At 38.1% G+C, this 22,304-nt stretch overlaps 1 protein-coding gene and 1 non-coding gene across 2 annotated transcripts in view; both read right to left on the bottom strand.

Moving 5' to 3' along the window:
• Positions 1-22,304, bottom strand: part of DPYD (dihydropyrimidine dehydrogenase) — an 886,622-nt gene that overhangs the window by 27,115 nt on the left and 837,203 nt on the right. The gene's annotated exons all lie outside the window — the stretch shown is intronic.
• TRNAY-AUA (transfer RNA tyrosine (anticodon AUA)) lies at positions 13,765-13,837 on the bottom strand. The gene has a single exon. It is a non-coding gene; the product is annotated as a tRNA-Tyr (tRNA).

Genomic DNA, 22,304 nt, shown 5'->3' with positions numbered 1-22,304 from the left:
CATAACAATTCTTACAGGATTTTCTCTGTGTGTTGGTTGAAGAAAACAGTGGAAAATAAAATGCTTGTCAAAGTTTTCTTTAAATTGCCAGCACATCCACCCAGATCACTGGCCGCCCCTTCGATGTTCTGCCATTTGTCTCCAAATCAATGAGGGTCTGTCTGCATGCAGTTTCGCACTGCCATGTGGAGACTGAAGTGTAGGAGCAGCTTCCAAAACTTCAAGGTTGCCATAGTCATTTTGCTTTCTGCATTAGTATAAGAAATTTCAGTGCTTTTAAACAATTATTATTATGTTGCTCATATTTAAATGCCTCCAAGATAGCTGAGAACTGAACATTTGAAAAGTTAAGTTTTCTGAAAATAAAAAAGATCAATTGCGCCTTGCATCTGAGGACCATATATTACACTTAGGCATATGTCTGTGTTTAGATCTTGCCAAAGGGACAAACCAGAGCAAAATAAAAATAAGAAAGAGTGAAGGTGAAGGCATAGTGGGCCACTGCATACGTGTGCAATCAGCGATGATTAATAAAGCATTTAGCTCAAATCTCTGCCAGAACATACAGTTAATTGATTTCCTATTTCAGGAGGAGAAGCAGCAGGCCCTGACAGAGTCAGCAGCAGGAGCTTTTCCTCTTCATTCATTATTTTCTTGCAGAAAAAGTTGTAGCCTGCGGTAACTCCAAGTGAGAGGTTTGAGCGTCATGCTATATTTCTTAAACAAAAGAAAAAGTTCTTTAGGACTCTCAAAAGCTGCTTTGTAACTGATGAGCTGAACAAAGCTCAGAAATGGTGTGATTTTTGTTTCAATAGTTTCTCCAGGGATTCATCATTGATGAATTTGTCCTCACCAGAAAAGCTAAATCCTACTCATTTAAAGATAACAGTATCTCACACTAAAACTGTCTCTATCCAGATATTAAAAGCATTATATTGCCGATAGAAAAGTGACAACATAATGAATCAACAAGGATACCTTAAGCCAGCAAAGCTTTAAGGTAAAGAAGTCTATTTGGACTATAATTTATTCATGGATCAATCTAAAGGTAATTGAGCATATTATGAAGTAGAAGAGGGTTCTTGTTTCTAATAGAAGCAAGCACTAGCATCTCCCAGTTTAAATTGCCTAATTTTTATGAGAATGGCTGCAAGTTGGCTAATAGCACCGGTCTACAGTGCTGTAAGAGATCAACTCTATTTTTTAATCGTACCCTCTTACCTGATTTGAAACAATGAGGGCAAGAAAGGTCTTTGATAACCAAATGGTAATAAGTTAAAAGATAAAATGATTTCAAGTTTATACTGAGTGCGATATAAATATGTATATTTCATATACTGTTAAAACATACACACACATATATGAGTACAATATATGTGTGTGTTACAAATTGCATATATATTTTGCACAGTATAAACCTGAAATCCATATATATATGTGTGTGTGTGTGTGTGTGTGTGTGTGTGTGTGTGTGTGTGTGTATATTTTCTGTGTGCGTGTATACACACTGATAGATTGAAGAATAAATTAAGTGTAAATGATATAGTATGCTTCACAACTAAGAATTTATTTTTTTACAAAAGCATGTTCACATACAACTTAGTTACACTATCTTTTGTCATTTATTCAACATATACAATATCAAATGCCTACACTGCACAAGGAATTGTCCCTTGCTACATTAAAGGTTGAATAATTTCTATATGTAATGTAATTATCATTGCTAGTAATTTTATAAGTATCTCTTGTCATTCATGAGGGCTAGTGTTATACTGAATTATATACCAAGCATATCTAGTTTTGCTGTTATCTAAGGGCATTGGACATGTGTTTGAGTAAACTCTGGGAGTCTGTGATGGACAGGGAGGCCTGGCGTGCTGCGATTCATGGGGTCACAAAGAGTTGGACATGACTGAGTGACTGAACTGAACTGAAGGGCATTGTATACAAAGATCCTTGGAAAATTATTTAATCTCAATCAAATGATCAACAAAGCAAAAAGTGAAGACAATAAACCTTCCAAGATTTAATCTTTAACAAAATTCAGAAATGCAATGGTGTACTTTTGGATATCTAAAATAAAAATGTAGGAGCACAATGGTCAGGAGCCTGGGTTCTCTTAGTGTGTTCCTAACACACCCTAACGAAATCACTCTGTGCTCGGTGTGATGCAAGAAAGTATGGGAAACAGAGATGGGAGGTCTGTTCTGTTCTATCTGAATCTACTAATTTTTCTTCTTCCCTTCCTTCAATTATGACAGCAATTAGTTGCTTACATTTGATCCTGAATTTTATTCCACAATCTGCTTTAATGTGGCTTACATTTAGAAACTTGGATTTTCCCCATGAATAACTGGCTTGTAATACTTTATCACTGATATAATAGTAAGCAATTTTTCATGATATTATCAAATTTGGACAGTGGAAAACAGTAAGAAGAAAGAGAGAGGACCTTCTGTACATTATGTTAGATAATACTATGTGGTGCCCAGTGGTACAAATTGGGACACTGGGGCTGGACATGCAAAATATATGGTATCAATAAAATGTGGCTATTAGTTTAACCTGATAAATATAAGTGGACAATGTATGATCAAAAATTTGATGTCGATGGCAGTCAAAAGCAATGATAACTCATGCTTCATGGTGAAAGCAGAAAGGCAGCATTTGCATAGTGGTTAGGATACTGATTTAGAAGTCAAATTTGCATTAAAATCACATCACAGTTTTACACCCACTAGCTGTGTGACTATGTGCCAATTACTTAACCATTCTGCTACTAATTTTCCTTATCAATGAAATGAGAATGATAATATCTAACTCACGATGTTGGTATAAGCATTCAATGGAATAACAGTGGTAAAGTTCATGCCTGCCAATTTATTCCCACAAGCCTTAGCAGCTTACATTGCATTGTGTACCATGCTCTGTATGACCGTGTTTGCTCATGTTAGGAAGGAACCCACCCTGTGTTTTTAACCTGGGACATGTCCATTTGGTGTTTTGTCTCAGTTCAGTATTCACGGGATCTTAATAATGTCCTCTACTGACTCCCCAGTCTCTCCAGTATTAAGAGCCCCTCAGAGTGTTGCAAAGCATTCTGGACACTTCTATCCTTGCATTTATGCCACTGCGGTATCACTACTAGCCTCTGACTTCATTTTCCCTATTTGAGGGCGGGGTTAGTTTTTGATCTAACCACTCAATGTATTTTCTTCCCCCTTGTTTTTGGCTTGTTGCTTAGTTGTTTTTTTTTTTTCTCAATAAGTTTTTCAAAACTTGAAAAATTACTGAATGAATGCACACATGAATATCTTGAATGTATGTTAAAAATCCTGCTGGTTGGTTGAAATGTCAGACAATCCCAAACAATTACTTTCAGAAAGAAATTAACTTACAGAAATAGGTTCTTTTAAAATTAAAAATTATATCATACTTACACAACATGTGTGATTCACAAATTAAAAAAAAGTAACAGTGCAAGACACTTACTTTATATATAAAAAACAATCTGTCATTTTAAAGAATCTGTAGTTAATAACAACAGCAGTATGCCAAGACAAAAGCTGTGGCAGAGGTGACCTCAGATGTCAGATAAGCAATGACAATGTGCACCTAACCCAGGCTGAGAGGGTGAAACTTTTCTAGAGGAAATGACATTAGAGCTAAGTTCTGAGGGAAAAAGTGAAAGTTGATTGGCGAGTAGTGAAGACAGAGCAGTGAGGGTTAGGAAAGGAAAAGAAAATCTTCCCAGTATACGAAATAACAGGGGGAGAAGGGTAACACTTTGGAAGAGGCGCTGGGGTCCAGGAGACTGCTGACGCTCTGCTCCGTGTTTAATAAGATATAAGAGAGTGCGGGGCTTCTTCAGTGAAGGGGAAGCAGAGCATGTTTTGTTGTGAAGTGATGACGCTGGCATATATGTTAAGAAGAATGTCAATCAAGAGAAGAAAATCTAACATGAATGGAAGGCCAGAAAAGGGTGAAGGAGGAAAGACTGACTTTTTGACAAAGATTGTGCAGGTGCTGTAGCCACAAAGACAGCGAGGAGGTGGTTCTTTCCAAAAGCAGCTTATGGCCTGTGAGGAAGACTGACTCACATCTGACAGAACTGAGGTGAGATCATGACTGTTTTATATTGACATATTATTTAAATGATGTATAGCAGATTCCTCTAAAGACACAAACTTATTGCTTAAAGTGATAACTTTCAAAGCAATATCTTTAGCTTGGAGTTCAGGAGATTAAGTCCTGACGTAGTGATTGAAAAGAAATAAAACCAAAGAGATGTCCAAACCACTGTGCATGAGAAATGCAGAAGAATCTGAAGCAGAGCGGGAAGAAAGGAGAGAAGAGAGGGAAGAGAAAAGATCATTAAGAGAAGGAAAAGAGAGACAGAGAGAGAGGGAGCAGAACCTGATGGTGTGATGGCTGGAGGATTTTCATAAAGAGGAAGAGCTAATATTCAACTTTAAGATGTTTGTATTGCTGCAGCCCAAATCCTCCTCTATGATCCCTAAAACTTTAATAACATCTCCTACCCAACTTCCTACCCTGGAGAGAAATCTGGAAGAAAGGAAAATAGGATTGAGTTTCATGGTTGGATTAGAGAATTCTTGAAGTTGGCCTCAGAATAGAGACTAATGAGAGGTGAGATTTGAGGGAGATTCAGAAATCAGCGGCAGTAAGAATTTATTGCCAAAAGTGATGTAGAGAACACAACCTCTAGGAATTTTGTAGCAATATCCAGAGGGTGGGATTGGGTGATCTCAGCTGACGTCTGGGTTATGTAGATAATTGTAAGGAGGAAAGAGATAAATAGAGGAAGATGTGCACAGTTTGACGTAACTCTGGGCTAATGAGCAATTTATTTCAACTAAGAGCTTCCCAGGTGGTACAGTGGTAAAGAATCTGCCTGCTAATACAGAAGATGCAGGAGACCTGGGTTTGATCCGTGAGTCAGGAAGATCCCCTGGAGCTAGGAAATGGCAACTCACTCCAGCATTCTTGCCTGGAGAATCCCATGGACAGAGGAGCGCTAAGTCTATGGGGTCATAGAAGAGCCAGACATCACTGAGAAACTGAGCGTGCACATAGCAGGCACGCAAATTAAAGACTTTCTAGTGAAGGAGGATTTCAAACTGTGAAGAAAGATTATAAAAAGGAGAAATAGCATGTAGTGCTAGAAAAGGGGAAAAAAGAGAAAGGAATGGTTGAGAAAGGGATGGAAAGTTAAGAAGCTACAGGATGAACTCATCCTTACACAACCTAAACATAGTAAATACCTGAAGAATAGTAGCAAGTGAAGCCGGGAAATCTATGGGGGGCTCTGAATTTAGGGCAAAGTGGTCTGACTTTTTATTCTTCAGGGTGTAGGGAAACATGTACCTTGATATACTTTTATATAATCAGGTCTCCATGGTGGGAGACAGAAGGATGAATTGTTGGGAGAATGCTTGTGGCAGAAAGAGGAGAATGATCCAGAATGTTGGAAATGGTGAGTTCAAGAAGTATATTGGATTTCAGAGCACTGGAAAAAAATTTAAATAGAAAAAGAAAAAAAAATACGAAAGAAAGAAGAGTGGAATGGAGTGAGGGAGTAAAGGAAAGAGGCAAAGACAAAAAAAAGGAAATGAAGAGCAAACTCAATCAAAAAAGAATGAATTTTTATACATCGGAAAATATCTTTTAAATATTGTATACTCTGAAAAATAGAGGGCCAACAGCGACTACACATACCAACCCCAAGAATACAGGGTCTTCACTCCTTCACAACTCACCAACCCGTGCGCCCTGCTCTGACAATGACTGCTGCCTGAAACCACCTCGCTTTCATTCTTTCTGACACAGAACTCCTCTCTGACAAGCTTCTGCTTTTACCTCTTTACTGCTCATCTCCCTGCAAATGACCTCCCCTCTCTCACCACCCCCCGCTCAATCAGAGTCTCAAGCATTTTCAAAATCATGTGGGAACTGTGTTAATGGATGACTGCACAGGTTGTAAGCTACAGAAGAGTTACATCTTCATGAAAGTGAGCATAAAACAAGGTTGGTAGGGAATCTGGTGGGGACAAAATAGGATTCCATTTGCTTTCCTTGCACACTGGAGAACTCCTGCTGGTGCTTTGTACTGGTGATCAAGTAGAGGGCGAAGACATGGAAAAATCACCTTCCTCAACAATAGCTCTAGTGAGAGGTGACTGTAAGTTCTATACAGGAAGCAACTGTACCATCATCATTATCTTCCTCAAAATCAACATATTTATCTAGCATCCCTCACACTAAGCCCTTTGCAAAGTGCAGGAGTCCATCAACTCTTCTTCACTGCAAACCCATGAGGTGGGTACTGTTCTTGTCCCCACTCACAGCTGAGAAAACGGAGGGTTGGAAAAGATGAATAACTTGCTCCAGTTCGTACTTGCTAATCAACCACAGATCCAGGATTCAGTTCCCAGTCTGCCAGATGCTAGACTCTGTGCTGTGTGTCACACACCTCTTTGCAGTCCTTACAAAGCTTATTAAATGAGTATCTACTCCATTTTGATTGATGTAAAGACGAATACCACACACATATTCCGTTCCTTGAAATCTATGCTTCTCATTTTTCTCATTCCACAAACTGTGAAGGGAAAAATGCCTCAAAAGAATGCCCAACACATGCCATGCAAAATATCTGTATTAGTTTAGTCCTGTTTATTACTGGCCTCAAGTTTAATGAGCCCAAGTTAATACAGGTGAAAGGCCAGAGTGTTACACGCAGTGGTTAATGAAATACCATAGAGCTGCTGAGAAAATGATTAGCAGCCAAATATGAATTTAATATACTTCATTCTCAAGATGCAGCACCCCATGGGAGGCATCTTTTGGGGGGAGACAACGTGATATATTGCAAGTAGTACTTGCTTGAGAGTTAGGAGATGTGGCCCCAATTGTAACCTTGCTACTGGCTCTTTTTGTGACCTCTGACAGTGCAGTGACTTTCTTGGTTTTCTCATCTATAAAATGAGAAGGTTGGACCAGATGATATATAATATTCGTTCCAGTGTCACATTTTGTTTTGTTTTCAAATTCAGTTAGAAATCCTCAAGGTTTATGCCCAGGTAGCAACACATAGTCTGTGGAGGAAACGTTGGATTGAGTCATAACTTACATAATTCTTTCCCTCTTACTTAATGATAGAACATTCTGAATCTATTTAAGTAGTAAAAATATGGATAGTGTAGCTAATATTTACCAAACTCCTGAGGTTGGATGAATTCTTACACTGCTTTAGGCTTCATCGGTACAACCACATATAGCATTGCTATTTTATCTCATTAAGTAATAAAATCTGTATGGATAATTAACAGAAAGAAAACATTTTTTACAAAGAAAGCTATAATATAATCTGTATAAATTGGGAAGTTCCTACAGATTGCAACTAACACTACACTGTAATTATCTGTACAAAGTTTGATGTTTACTTACAAAGTCACTTGAGACACACTGTCTACAAAATCAAACATGCACATTTAGAAGTAGATATAAGTGATCCAGGGCATGAACTTGCCAAGTAAGTAAGAATAAAACAGAGATACACTTCTGATTGCATTTGTGTATATTGGAAGTTTTAGGCTGTTAAAAGAAAATAATAGTGTTTGTGTGTGTGTGCTCAGTCGTGTCAGACTCTTTGTAACCCCATGGACTATAAGCCTGCCAGGCTCCTCTATCCGTGGAACTTTCCAGGGAAGAACACTGCAGGTTGCAATTTCCTACTCCAGGAGATCTTCCTGACCTAGGGATTGAACCTGTGTCTCTTGCTTCTCCTGCATTGGCAGGCAGATTCTTTACTGCTACACCCCATGGGAAGCCCCAAAGAAAATAGAACTTCCTATAACAGTAAAACAGTGCAATATACAGAATGGTCACTCATCTTGGATGCAGAGACTAAGACACTCAGTCTCTAAGACAAGTCACTTGCCCTCTGTGAGCCTCTATATATCTATATAAAAATGTTGTTGTTATCTATATAAAAATGAAATAATAATGATCACTCTTGCCTCCTCACTCTTCACAATTGTTTGAAATAGGAAGGCACTAACAGATTATTAAAATAGAGCTTTTACTGTTTTATAAACTATAAAGCATCCTAGAACTCAAGTGTTATTTTAATATATTGAGTATAAATATGATTTATGCTCAATATAGCAAACAATATAAAGATGAAGTGAGTATGCTGAATTATAAAAATGTCACAAAAAAACTATACACATGAAGAAAGACTTCCTGAGCTATAGTTCTTCCAGTGCTTTAGGAGGACTTGGATGCAATAATATGCTTTGAAATCCACCTTCAAAATGCCACTGCTTTCATGGCAAAATATTGCATAGAATGTCAAGGGCAAAAACCAATGAGGGAAAATGGGATAAAAATTATTTCATACAATGGGATAGAAGCAAAGGGAAACAGAAAAGTGGAGTGATGAAGAAAATGGGACTGCTATAAATATGAAAAAAGGCACTCAGGATACAGGCTATATTTGGAGCCACAGTAGAAGATTAATCAATCTTTTTCAGATTTATATACTACAATACCTAATATTTTCCTACATGGAAACACCTGGATGACGGCTTTAAAAACCTTCTTACCTCAAAGTGTGGCACAAGATATAAAGTATTACATGTTGATCCAATCAAAAACCCTATTTGCAGTTACATTTCAGGACATATGGAAAAAAATGATCATCATTTTGAAAGTCAATTTTTAGGGTTTCTATGCTAAGCAGGAGATTTATATTGGAGAGAAAATGAAAGTAAGTGCAAGTTTTTAGTTGAAAGGAAAAGAATTTTCTAACACAATTAATTACCATGCTGGTAGGAAATATTTAACAGCGGGAAAGAATCTTTTACCTGTGTGGCAAAGGGCTCTATAAACAATAGTTTCTCCATGCAGGTTAGAATACACTAGCTAACGTCCGTCTGTAACATCAGACTTGCACCCAGACCTGGGTCACTGCTGAAGGCAGTCATCCAATCCCACAGATTTGGATCTTCCCCTGTCTCTTCCACACACATCACTTTCTAAACTATAATACCATTATTTGTGCATTTTCTTTTTTTCTGTATAGATCATAAACATTTTGGGAACGTGCTGATTTTTCATCATTTCCCTTAATTCTTTGCATCTAGCTGGCATTAATTAAATATCTGATGAATGAATGAAGAATTAAAATTGACAGAAAACTATACTGACAAGTAATTTCAGCTAACCTTAAGTGGTCACAGCTTAATGATGACAACACGTGATCTAGCCTGAACACTTTTGTACAAAATATTCAAAAAGATTCCCGCTACATACAATGTTTGGCAAGAGTGGGATTGATCTAACACTTAATGACCAGATACATGCATGATATGTGGCCTGGTCCATAGTATTGCATAAACCAATCCCTGGTAATAACATTTACTTTGAATCGTGAAAACATCCTATAGCTGAATAAGTAATAAGATATTGTAGGCTTAGAGCGCAATACAAATAATTTCTGTGTATTTTCCAGGTTCTTTGCTTTAAGTTTTTAATAAGAAAATAGTAATGACCAACTTTTTCATTCTCTTGTTCATAAAAATATCAAACAACAAAATATTTTATAAATCATAGTTATAAAAAAATCATTATTTTATTGAAAATTTACTTAAAACAATTGTGAACCTAGGCAATTATCACATTAGGTCAAATATCCCTGAAGGTACAATCCAATTGATTCTGTGGCCTTTATAAAGGCAAAATGGTTGTGTAGTCCATGCTGCGGTTCTTTTTATCCCCTACCCTAGCCCTTGGGCCTAAAGATGAGCCTAATGCTTGGCATTGACTAATAACCACAAAATGAAGACAGCAAAGAAATCAGCTATTAGTTAATAATTATCTGAGCTTCACCAGACATCAGCCAGTTGTTGAATATCACATGTCCCAAGAAGAATTAGTACCAAATTCTAAAACCAAATAACATGGTTATAGATTTTAAAGTTATAGAAAAAAATACATGTTTTTGTGCATTATCTCAATTTTATCATAACATAATTATTATAATACTGATGAAGCTTGAAACCCACTGATGAGGCAAACACTTAACACCCAAGGCCACATAACAGTAGGTAGCAGAGCAAACTCAGACCTTGGTCTCCCAACTCAAAGCTTAACCCCGTCGCCTTCTTCATTGTCTGACCATGTTCTTCCCAAGCTTTTTGGCTGCCATTTCACCTAAAACTACTGCAAGGTTTTTGGCATTTTTAGTAGTTTGTAGTAGTTTTTCATGTAACAGGATTAAACATAAATAAATAATACTATAAATACATACAACATTTATCACAATTTTCATTGATATATATTTATATAATCATTTGTCTAATCTTACCAGACAACAAATTCTAACCCTTTGTTGCACTCACCAAGCAAAATCTTTGCCTGTATTTAACTCAAATACCCAGTTATTTTATGTTTACACTTGAAAACGATATATGGGTAGAGAATGTAACTGCTCCTTGTCCCCAGCTGGGCACTCAGTCCTGTCCAATAAGCCTTGGTATGTTACCACTGTCAACCTGGGGCTTTCTCATCACAAAATGACATGTTTATACCTCCTTCTTTCTTCTCAAATCTAAACTGCCACTCCTTCTCATTGTTAGTTGATAGTCTTAGTTAAAGATCGTTACATTATTGGTTAAAATATTTGAAGCAATTTTTCTATCCTGAATCTTATAAATCTACCTCATTTGTATTATCATCCTTCATCTTTTCTTCTATTAAGATGGGAAGCGTCCTGGTTCTTTCCAACTATTCATCGAGGGCTCTATTGCTCATATACACCTGATGATCTGAAGGAATTTGCTTTTGTAATTTTCATCTATGCTCATCCTGTGATTCAATCTCATTTTTAAAAATATTATTTCTATTAACACACAATATGCTTTATTGATTGCACCAAAACTTTTGACTGTGTAGATTACAACAAACTGTGGAAAATTCTTCAAGAGCTGGGAATACCAGACCGCCTTACTTGCCTCCTGAGAAACCTGTACACAGGTCAAGAAGCAACAATTAGAACCGGACATGGAACAACAGACTGGTTCCAAATCGGGAAAAGAGTACATCAAGACTGTATATTGTCACCCTGCTTATTTAGCTTATATGCAGAGTTTATCATGAGAAATGCTGGACTGGATGAAGCTCAAGCTGGGATCAAGATTGCTGGGAGAAATATCAATAACCTCAGATAAGCAGATGACATCACCATTATGGCAGAAAGTGAGGAGGAACTGAAAAGCCTCCTGATAAAAGTGAAAAAGGAGAGTGAAAAAGTTGGCTTAAAGCTCAACCTTCAGAAAATTAAGATCATGGCATCCAGTCCCATCACTTCATGCAAATAGATGGGGAAACAATGGAAACAGTGAGAGACTTTATTTTTGGGGGCTCCAAAAACATTGCAGATGGTGACTGCAGCCATGAAATTAAAAGACCCTTGCTCTTTGGAAGAAAAGCTATGACCAACCTAGACAGCATATTAGAAAGCAGAAACATTACTTTACCAACAAAGGTCCATCTAGTCAGAGCTATGGTTTTTCCAGCAGTCATGTATGGATGTGAGGGTCGGACTATAAAGAAAGCTGAGTGCTGAAGAACTGATGCTTTTGAACTGTGGTCTTGGAGAAGACTCGAGAAAATTCCTTGGACTGAAAGGAGATCCAACCAGTCCATCCTAAAGGAAATCAGTCCTGAATATTCATTGGAAGGACTGATGCTGAAGCTGAAACTCCAATACTTTGGCCTGATGCTGATTCATTTGAAAAGACCCTGTTGCTGGGAAAGATTGAAAGTGGGAGGAGAAGGGGAGGCAGAGGATGAGATGGTTGGATGGCATCGCTGACTCAATGGAGATAAGTTTGAGTAAGCTCCGGAAGTTGGTGATGGACAGGGAGGCTTGATGTGCTGCAGTCCATGGGGTCGCAAAGAGTCGGACACAGACATGGTTGAGTGACTGAACTGAACTGATACTCCTTTCAGGAATCTGTCCTCTTTTCCAAACTAAGGAAATGCTTTGGTAATGAGGTCAAAAAGCACCTTTATATTGCAAATGACATGGTTGTGCTTTTGTGCTCATTTTACTTTGTGTGCTTCCTCACTCAGTAGTGTCTGACTCTTTGTGACTAAGACTACTGGAGTGGGTTGCCATTTCCTCTCCTGGGGGGTCTTCCCAACCCAGGGATTGAACCCATGTCTCCTTTGTCTACTGCCCTGCAGGTGGGCCAATTCTTTACCTGCTGAGCCATCAGGAAGCCCTTCATTTTACTTTATCTTTCAGTAATATGCAACCTAGGAAAAATCCCTTCTTCTTTCTTAAAAATACTACCCTTCTTTTCCTCCTACATCATTTCTGTATCCCTTTTGCTGGTTAAACTTTTCTTTATGATACCTATAACTTAGCATATCCAAGACTCAGTCCTAGACACTCTTTTTTCCCCCTTCTATCAACATACTCTTTCTAAGTGATTTAATCTAGTCTCATGGCCTTAAATATCATTTCAGCTGTGGCTTTCAAATTTATAGCTCCAATACTGTTCTTCACACTGGGCTTCAGACTCTTAAGTCCAGCACCTCAATTAACATATTTAATTAAATGTTGGGAAGCAATCTCAAAATTAACATATCTTAAGTAGATTCCTTATTATTTCACTCCAAATAGATTTCTTTCTAATCTTCATCTCAGATAATGGAGTGACTGCTCACCCATTTGCTCAAGTGGAAAACCTAGGGTTATTCTAGGCTCTTTCTTTCCCTTACCATCCTGCTTAGATTATTCCTTCAGCAAAACACCTAGGTTCCACCCCCAACAGACATCCCCAAACTCCCCACTCCTCACTGTCTTTCCTGTAAGGCACTAGTCGGGGTTTCACTGTCTCTCACAGGGAACAGGGCAGTAGCCTCCTAACTGATCTGCCTCCTTTGTTTATGACTTGCTATAATGTATTCTCCACATAGCAACCAGAGCAATTGTCTCAAACAGAAATGAGAACAGGTCACCCCTCTGCTTAAAATTCTCCAATGATTTCCCAGTGTCCTTAAAATAAAATATAGAAGCTTCACAATAACTGCAGATTTATCTGGTCCCTGACTACTTCTTCAGTTCTGTTTTTTTTTTTTTTTGTTTTCTTAATTTGCTATATTGCTGCCATACTGGTCTTCTTGCTTTTCTCACGTCTTATAAATTCCTATAGCCTTATACTTAAAGTAGGTCCTCCAAATCATACTCTGCATATCTCACTTTTAATAATAATCCTATAATTAATTAACTAATGTTTTTTCTCCATCTTCTCTAGAAGGTATAAACTACCAGGTTAAATTGTTTATCAATTTTGTTCATTGATGTTTCCCAAGAACCTTGAACTCTGGCTGACTCACTGAATATTCTTAGTGAATGGAGGTATTGGGTAGAAGTATATAGTATATTTAGGATAAACAGTGCAGTCCTTGAAGTGAACTTGGCTTCTAATCCTGGTTCTATTATTTACCAGGTTTTTGACCTAGGCAAATTTTGTTTAACCTTCATGTCTCAGTTGCCTAATTCATAATATGGGAGTAATTTTTCATAGGGCTGTAGTAGTGAAAGTGAAGTCGCTCAGTCGTGTCCAACTCTTTGCGACCCCAAGGACTGTAGCCTACCAGGCTCCTCCATCCATGGGATTTTCCAGGCAAGAGTACTGGAGTGGGGTGCCATTTTCTTCTCCAGGGGATCTTCCCGACCCAGGGATCGAACCTGGGTCTCCTGCATTATAGGCAGACGCTTTACCATCTGAGCCACCAGGAAAGACTGGGCTGTAGTAAAGATTATATAATTTATACTTGGTATATAAAACAAAGTCAGAGCTTTGTACACATTAGGCACTTAATAAATACTAGATCTTGTCTTCAACATCATTATTTTGATAGAAATCCCAGCAGGGTGTTGCAGTTTTCACTATTACTATCTTACACGTGCTTTACCATATTTTGCTCTGTGCTTAATATTACCCTAGAATTAACGTTTCCCTCCCTCCAATAAACTTTTTTCCCCAGCGTTTACAAGGGAAGTCAATGGATTAAGCATGTTTTAGATCATGGAAAATTATTTCACATTTAGACTGCATGCATTCTATAGAGTAAGAATCGCTCCCATAGTTATACAACTTTAAGCTCTGCATGTTTAAGTAAGTAAAATTAAGGAAATGAAGATTTGATAGTTGAGAGGTAAATGTAAACACTAGTGCTTAAAGAATGAAGACAAGCCCATTCTGTAGCCTAAAGTAAATGCTGTCATCTGTGGGGGTGGGGAAGAGCCTCAGATCTGAGCCCATTACCGCGCTACTCCAGGAACATCTGGCAGTCTGTCACTTCACAGGCGACAACATCTTCTCCAAACAGAAGAGACTTGAATTCATCAGGGATTCTCAGAGTACAGTATATGCTTAACTTAAGTACCTGCTTTCCATGATTTCCATAGATTATCATATTCATGACACTGTGGAGTGAAGGCATTCTCCTCACTCTCTAACCAGAACATGAAAAAGAAATTAAAACACTGGCAGGCACTTTGTCTCCAGTTTGTTGGACAAGTAAGAAAAGGACTTTCTACCCATTTATGTAAATGAAATTCTGTCAACTCAGAGCATTTTAACAAAGATAACAGCCGTCTGCCTATTAATAAATACCAGGCAAGATAACAATTACATTTGGAGTTGACTGTTTTTTCTTTCCATAAATGTAGGTCAGTGGATATTTTTAAAGACAATGTTATAAATAAATTTGCAAGCCCCCAATAACTTTCCCCCTTATTTCCATTAAACCAGAAAGAAATTTCAGCATGTAGAGTTTATGTTTGTTTTCTTAGTAGTGGTTTTAGAACGTACCAGTCAAAGTCATTTTAGAAAATCAACCCTGAATATTCATTGGAAGGACTGATGCTGAAGCTGAAGCTCTAATACTTTGGCCACCTGATGTGAAGAAAAGACCCTGGTTCTGGGAAAGACTGAAGGCAAAAGGAGCAGGGTCGGCAGAGGATGAGATGGTTAGATAGCATCATCGACACAATGGACATAAATTTGAGCAAACTTCTGCAGATAGTGGAGGACAGAGGAGCCTGGTGTGCAACAACCCACAGGGTCACAAAGAGTCAGACATGACTCAGAGACTGAACAATAAGAACAAAATGTAATTAAATAGGTATGTGCTTACACACACACACACACACACACACACACACACACACATACATATTAGTAAGACATCCATGCTCTAATCCAATATTTTGAATTCAACAGAAAGACATAAAGCATAGTAGGCTCCCTGTTGTCCAGGGGTGGTTATCCAGTTAGAAATGATCTGGGTCCTTGTATTTCATTGACTATCAGAAGAGAAGGGTAAGGATATGTAACAGAATAATTAATCTGGTTACCCATCAAGCTTTAGGAATATACTTGGGAATAATAAATTAATGAACAAATTGAGTTTTGGGGGATTATCTATAGAATCAATTAATCTACCCTGGTCCAATGTTCTAATAGTTAGATTTCAGAAAGTGACTTTTTAAACAGGTGATGATGAGATTCTGAATTTCCTTTGTGGAAGATCCTTCCAAGAAAACATATTTTTCTCTGTCTAGTGAAGTCTGGGAGAGAGACTATGTTGCTGTATTAGAATGCCAGTTAAAAGTACTGGATAATTTTGTTTTTATTTATGACAAATTAAAAGCACAGCATTATATTTAATCACATTTAAGGTGTTATCATATTATTATGAGGAAAAATAAGCAAAATAAATTGCTTAAAATGTTAATAGAACTTTTTTACCTTCAGAGTCTGCTAATTTAAAGATGCCATCAATTAATTGCAAGACATCCAGATTCAGAGGTATTAAAATGTGAAAAAACTGCATGTCTTATAATTGATGGGATGTACTATGTTCCCCAAATATTTACTGGCTCAGTTCTAAGTTTCTTTCTTATCATTGTTAGTGGCTATAACAATGGTATTTCATTATTCCTAGTGCAATGCTATGTGAAAATTACATCATCATTTCTAAAATTCCATTCATAAATAAAAGTCCAAATTTTAGAAGTATAAAACAACGACAAAAAAATTATCATCAGAAAAATGCAGGGAATAAACACTGTTTTATTTCTAGCTTTATCCCCCCCAAACAGTGTATCTAAAAGGAAGAGAAGGCAGAGAGGAGAACTCACTGGATGCCTCTGTTTTGGGTAGAGTCCAGGTCTGCATGCCTCTGAGACAGGTATCTTTGTTTCCTGAATTCTATTCCCCCCATATCTAATCTAGACATAGGTAATGCCATTTAACAAAAGATTAATGTGAGTTCAAGGAGAAACTGTCATAAGCAATAGTGCTTCTTCAAGGAAAATCATATGTGATCATTTTTTTAAGAGCAAAATTCACCTCCTGTATTTCTTATGAATGTCTCTGCATGAGCTAAATACCTGAACAGTTGATGGACTTAGTTATTTCCAGAAGAAATGTCTGTTGATCAGAGGGCAGGGAAAAATTCTACCACTGTCCCTCGGAGATACTTTTTCTAAGACAGAATGAGCCACAGGAGAAAGCTACACAAGACAATGTCAAAGGATACAGCATCATTATGCCATTTATAATGGCTGGTGTGGGTTACATCAGCCAATAATCCTGGGAAAGTAGGTTTACCCCGAATAAGAATGAATCAAAATGTAATGTCCTAATTTATAAGAATCAATAAAGTCATAAGCAAATACTATACACCCCTGTTAGTCATCCCATGATGGAACTGTGTATGTGATGGCACTAATGGATTCCTTAAATGCAAATTACCGCTAAATTCCTAAGTAAACCGTCCCTCACTTCAGAGCCATTGTAATCCATCTCTTATGTCAGATGAACTGTGAGACTTATCCCTCTGATCACACAGGATTTACGGCTTTTCTTCATTCATCTCTCATACTCAGTAACCCTTTTACTTCTCCTTTCCAAGTTTATAATTTAAAAGCAATCTATCCACCACTGAAAAAAGGACCCTAGTGTAAATAGGATGTCTTCAACTTATGGCCAAAGAAGCCATTACTGGTTATACAATGGTCCAGGTTCTATTACACATACGACAATCTGGGGAGCTTCATGGCTCGCTCGCCCTCAGCAGTGTTTCCTGTCAACACACAGAATCAAGGCTGGGTACTGACTTTGGGGGTCTCCTCCTGCTCCTAATTTTTCTTATGATCTCACATTTCATGTTTGAGAGAAAATTTCCAGAGGGTCAGGACTGGCTGCAGTAAGTTCTTTGGTTTGTCATCAAAATGGATTTTGATTTTTAAAAGTTCCAATATAGTAGGTTGGCTAAACTTGCATTCATTCCTCAAAATTCTTGACAGCCATTAGAAAGAAAATCACGTACAGGAGGATTAGAAGAAGTATAGAGAATGCTTACACAATATACTTTTAAGAGAAATAAAAAGAGGAATTAGATCAGTATATGCAGTATGACATCAATTTAGTTTGAGAAATTATTGTCTATATGTGTATACACACACCTGCACGCAGTTAGGATATCTGAGTGGTAAGACTAGCAATGATATTTTTTATACTCAATGTATTTTGATAATTTTCTGCAGTGAGCATATATTACTTTCATTATCAGAAAAATGTTATTAAAACAAATACTATCTTAAAAGATATACTAGTGGAAAATATTATAAAAACGTTTGTGGGATTAAATTACAATTATCATTGTGGGAAAAAATTGCTATTCTGTTTTAAACCTATGAGCTTCAAATATTAATTTGGGATGGTAGCTACTAAGCAAATAAGTGGGAGAAACCGTATGCAATCAGTTCAGTTCAGTCACTCTGTTGTGTCCAACTCTTTGCGACACCATGAACTGCAGCACGCCATGCCTCCCTGTCCATCACTAACTGCCGGAGTCTACTCAAACCCATGTCCATTGAGTCGGTGATGCCATCCAACCATCTCATCCTCTGTCGTCCCCTTCTCCTCCTACCCTCAATCTTTCCCAGCATCAGGGTCTTTTCACATGAGTTAGCTCTTCGCAACAGGTGGCCAAAGTATTGGAGTTTCAGCTTCAACATCAGTCCTTCCAATGAACACCCAGGACTGATCTCCTTTAGGATGGACTGGTTGGATCTCCTTGCTGTCCAAGGCACTCTGAAGAGTCTTCTCCAACACCACAGTTCAAAAGCATAACTAGACATAAATATGATAAGCAGATCTCAGGCCAGGTTCTAAAAAAATAGTTAAATACACATTAAATCAGAAATGTTCATCCATTCTAGCAAGGCACTGAATACAATTTGAGATTACATATGTTTATTTTATAGCTGTGAAAAGAAGAGAAGTGAAAGGCAAAGGAGAAAAGGAAGGATATACCCATTTGAATGCAGAGTTCCAAAGAATAGCAAGGAGAGATAAGAAAGCTTTCCTCGGTGATCAGTGCAAAGAAATAGAGGAAAACAATAGAATGGGAAAGACCAGGATCTCTTCAAGAAAATTAGAGATACCAAGGGAAAATGAGCAGGGAAAATCTCTGCTCAATAAAGGACAGAAATGATATGGACCTAACAGAAGCAGAAGATATTAAGAAGAGGTGGCAAGAATACACAGAAGAACTGTACAAAAAAGATCTTCATTACCCAGATAATCATGATGGTGTGGTCACTCATCTAGAATCAGACATCCTGGAAAGTGAAGTGAAGTGGGCCTTAGGAAGCATTACTACAAACAAAGCTAGTGGAGGTGATGGAATTCCAGTTGAGCTATTTCAAATCCTAAAAGATGATGCTGTGAAAGTGCTGCACTCAATATGCCAGCAAATTTGGAAAACTCAGCAGCAGACACAGGACTGGAAAAGGTCCATTTTCATTTCAGTCCCTAAGAAAGGCAATGCCAAAGAATGCTCAAACTACTGCACAATTGCACTCATCTCACACGCTAGCAAAGTAATGCTCAAAATTCTTCAAGCCAGGCTTCAACAGTCCACGAACCGTGAACTTCCAGATGTTGAAGCTGGATTTAGAAAAGGCAGAGGAACCAGATATCAAATTGCCAACATCTGCTGGGTCATTGAAAAAGCAAGAGAGTTTCAGAAAAACATCTATCTCTGCTTTATTGACTATGCCAAAGCCTTTGACTGTGGATCACAATAAACTGTGGAAAATTCTGAAAGAGATGGGAATAACAGACCACCTGACCTGCCTCTTGAGAAACCTGTATGCAGGTCAGGAAGCAACAGTTAGAACTGAACATGGAACAACAAACTGGTTCCAAATAGGAAAAGGAGTACGTCAAGGCTGCATATTGTCAAGCTTGCTTATTTGACTTATATGCAGAGTATATCATGAGAAACACTGGGCTGGATGAAGCACAAGCTGGAATGAAGATTGCCAGGAGAAATATCAATAACCTCAGCTATGCAGATGACACCACCCTTATGGCAGAAAGTGAAGAAGAACTAAAAAACCTCTTAATGAAAGTGAAAGAGAAGAGTGAAAAAGTTGGCTTAAAAGTCAGCATTCAGAAAACTAAGATCATCGTATCCGGTCCCATCACTTCGTGGCAAACAGATGGGGAAACAGTGGCTGACTTTATTTTTCTGGGCTCCAAAATCACTTCAGATGGTGACAGCAGCCATGAAAATAAGAGACACTTACTCCTTGGAAGGAAAGTTATGAGCAGCCTAGACAGCATATTAAAAAGCAGAGACATTACTTTGCCAACAAAGGTCCGTCTTCTCAAAGCTATGGTTTTTCCAGTAGTCATGGACGGATGTGAGAGTTGGACTATAAAGAAAGCTGATTACTGCAGAATTGATGCTTTTGAACTGTGGTGTTGGAGAAGACTTTTGAGAGTCCCTTGGACTGAAAGGAGATCCAACCAGTCCATCCTAAAGGAGATCAGTCCTGGGTGTTCATTGGAAGGACTGATTTTGAAGCTGAAGCTGAAACTCCAATACTTTGGCCACCTGATGCAAAGAGCTGACTCATTTGAAAAGATTGTGATGGTGGGAAAGATTGAAGGCAGGAGAAGAAGGGGACGACAGAGGATGAGATGGTTGGATGGCATCACTGACTCAACGGACATGAGTTTGGGTAAACTCCGGGAGTTGGTAATGGACAGGGAGGCATGGCATGCTGCAGTCCATGGGCTCGCAAAGAGTCAGACATGACTGAGCGACTGAACTGAAACTGAATGTTTATTTCTGAATATATAACTAAATGTCTGTCCTGTACAGAGTGGTGGCAAATTAATATGCTTCCAAGAATTAAACTGTAATGTAAACTTTAATAATTAAAAAGCCAACTCTAATACTTGCTTTTATTAGGGTGAGATATTTATTCATTTTATGTTTCTGAAAGGAGACATACATTTAGACAGATGCACATATATAGCACTTATATGCATACTGGCTTCTCGGATAGCTCAGGTGGTAAAGAATATGCCTGCAGTACAGGAGTCCTAGGTTCAATCCCTGGGTTGGGAAAATCCTCTGGAGAAGGGAAAGGCTACCCACTCCAGTATTCTGGCCTGGAGAATTCCATGGACTGTATAGTCTGTGGGGTCCCAAAGAGTCGGACAGGACTGAGCGATTTTCACTTTCACATTCATACATAATCATATTCAGAATAAAACTTTGTCCCTCCAAAGTTGAGTTAAACAGCTAAACAACTGTAGTTTCCTGAATGTCCCTGAGCCTAAAAATATTGCATCTCTGGAAGGATCTTTGGTGGCAAGTATCATCTGCACTGAACAGAGTTGAGAGGAGCTATCAAGCTAAGTATTACCCTCACACTTATTTTCAATAGGACTGTTTGTGGATGAAAAAGAACACTTTTTACTGGCTAGTGATGTCTTTTGTAGGAAAGTCTTTTTATGTAGAAGTCAGTGAGTATGAGAGAAGTTTCACTAGAATAATGAAAAAGTGAAGTTGCTCAGTCGTGTCTGACTCTTTGCAACACTATGGACTGTAGCCTGCCAGGCTCCTCCATCCATGGGATTTTTCAGGCAAGAACACTGGGGTGGGTTGCTGTTTCCTTCTCTAGGGGATCTTCCCGACCCAGGGATTGAACCCAGGTCTCCTGCACTGCAAGCAGACTCTTTACTGTCTGAGCCACCAGGGAACCCCATGAATAATAAAACTAGTTTTTAAAAAAATGAAACAAAGACTATATACATAGATTAGAGGCCATAGCAGCAAATACACTGATGCTGGAAAAATAAAGTATCGGTAGAGAGAGGATTATAAGTTGGTGAGACACAGTGAAGACTGGTACTTTACAAACATCGAAGACCCATTAAGATAATATTTACTTCACAAACATTTAAAAATGGGTATTTGTATTTCACTCAGGCCTGCTATACACACATATACAGCATATATAAACAAAATATATACTATACACACTATACACTATGTATACATACACACAGGTAAGTACACATGGAGAGAAGCCAACTGTAATTTAAACTTCACCTTCCTCTGGAAGCAAAGGACAAATGCACAAAGGGGAAATTGGGCATGTGAACATGATCTAAAAAGGTAAATGAAGGAAATTATTGAATCAATAAAACATTAATTTTCCCATTATATATGATATTGAAGTTCAGAAAAAGTAGCTATTGAACTCTGCACATGCTGAGTCATCTGATGTGACTTGAAAGCTGGATAATCTTCTGTCTGATAATTCAATTAAGTTACATCAATATGTATGCAGAGTACATCATGTGAAATGCCAGGCTGGATGAAGCACAAGCTGGAATCAAGATTGCTGGGAGAAATATCAGTCACCTGAGATATGCAGATGACACCACCCTTATGGCAGAAAGAGAAGAACTAAAGAGCCTCTTGATGAAGGTGAAAGAGGAGAGTGACAAAGCTCGCTTAAAACTCAACACTCAAAAAGTAAGATCTTGGTATACAATCCCACCACTTCATGGCAAACAGATGGGGAAACGGTGAGAGACTTTATTTTCTTGGGCTCCAAAATCACTGTGGATTGTGACTTCAGCTATGAAATTAAAAGACCCCATGCTCCTTGGAAGAAAAACTATGAGAAACCTAGATAGCGTATTGAAAAGCAGAGACATTACTTTGCCTACAAAAGTCCATCTAGTCAAAGCTATGGTTTTTCTAGCAGTCATGTATGAATGTGAGAGCTGGACCATAAAGAAGGCTGAACACCTAAGAATTGATGCTTTTGAACTGTGGTGTTGGAGAAGACTCTTGAGAATTCCTTGGACTGCAAGGAG

This window comes from Dama dama, chromosome 20 (assembly GCF_033118175.1).
Source record: "Dama dama isolate Ldn47 chromosome 20, ASM3311817v1, whole genome shotgun sequence".
NCBI classification, from domain to species: Eukaryota; Metazoa; Chordata; class Mammalia; order Artiodactyla; family Cervidae; genus Dama; species Dama dama.
The sequence above is the reverse complement of the archived record's forward strand: the minus strand, read 5'-3'. Positions and strand labels throughout refer to the sequence as shown.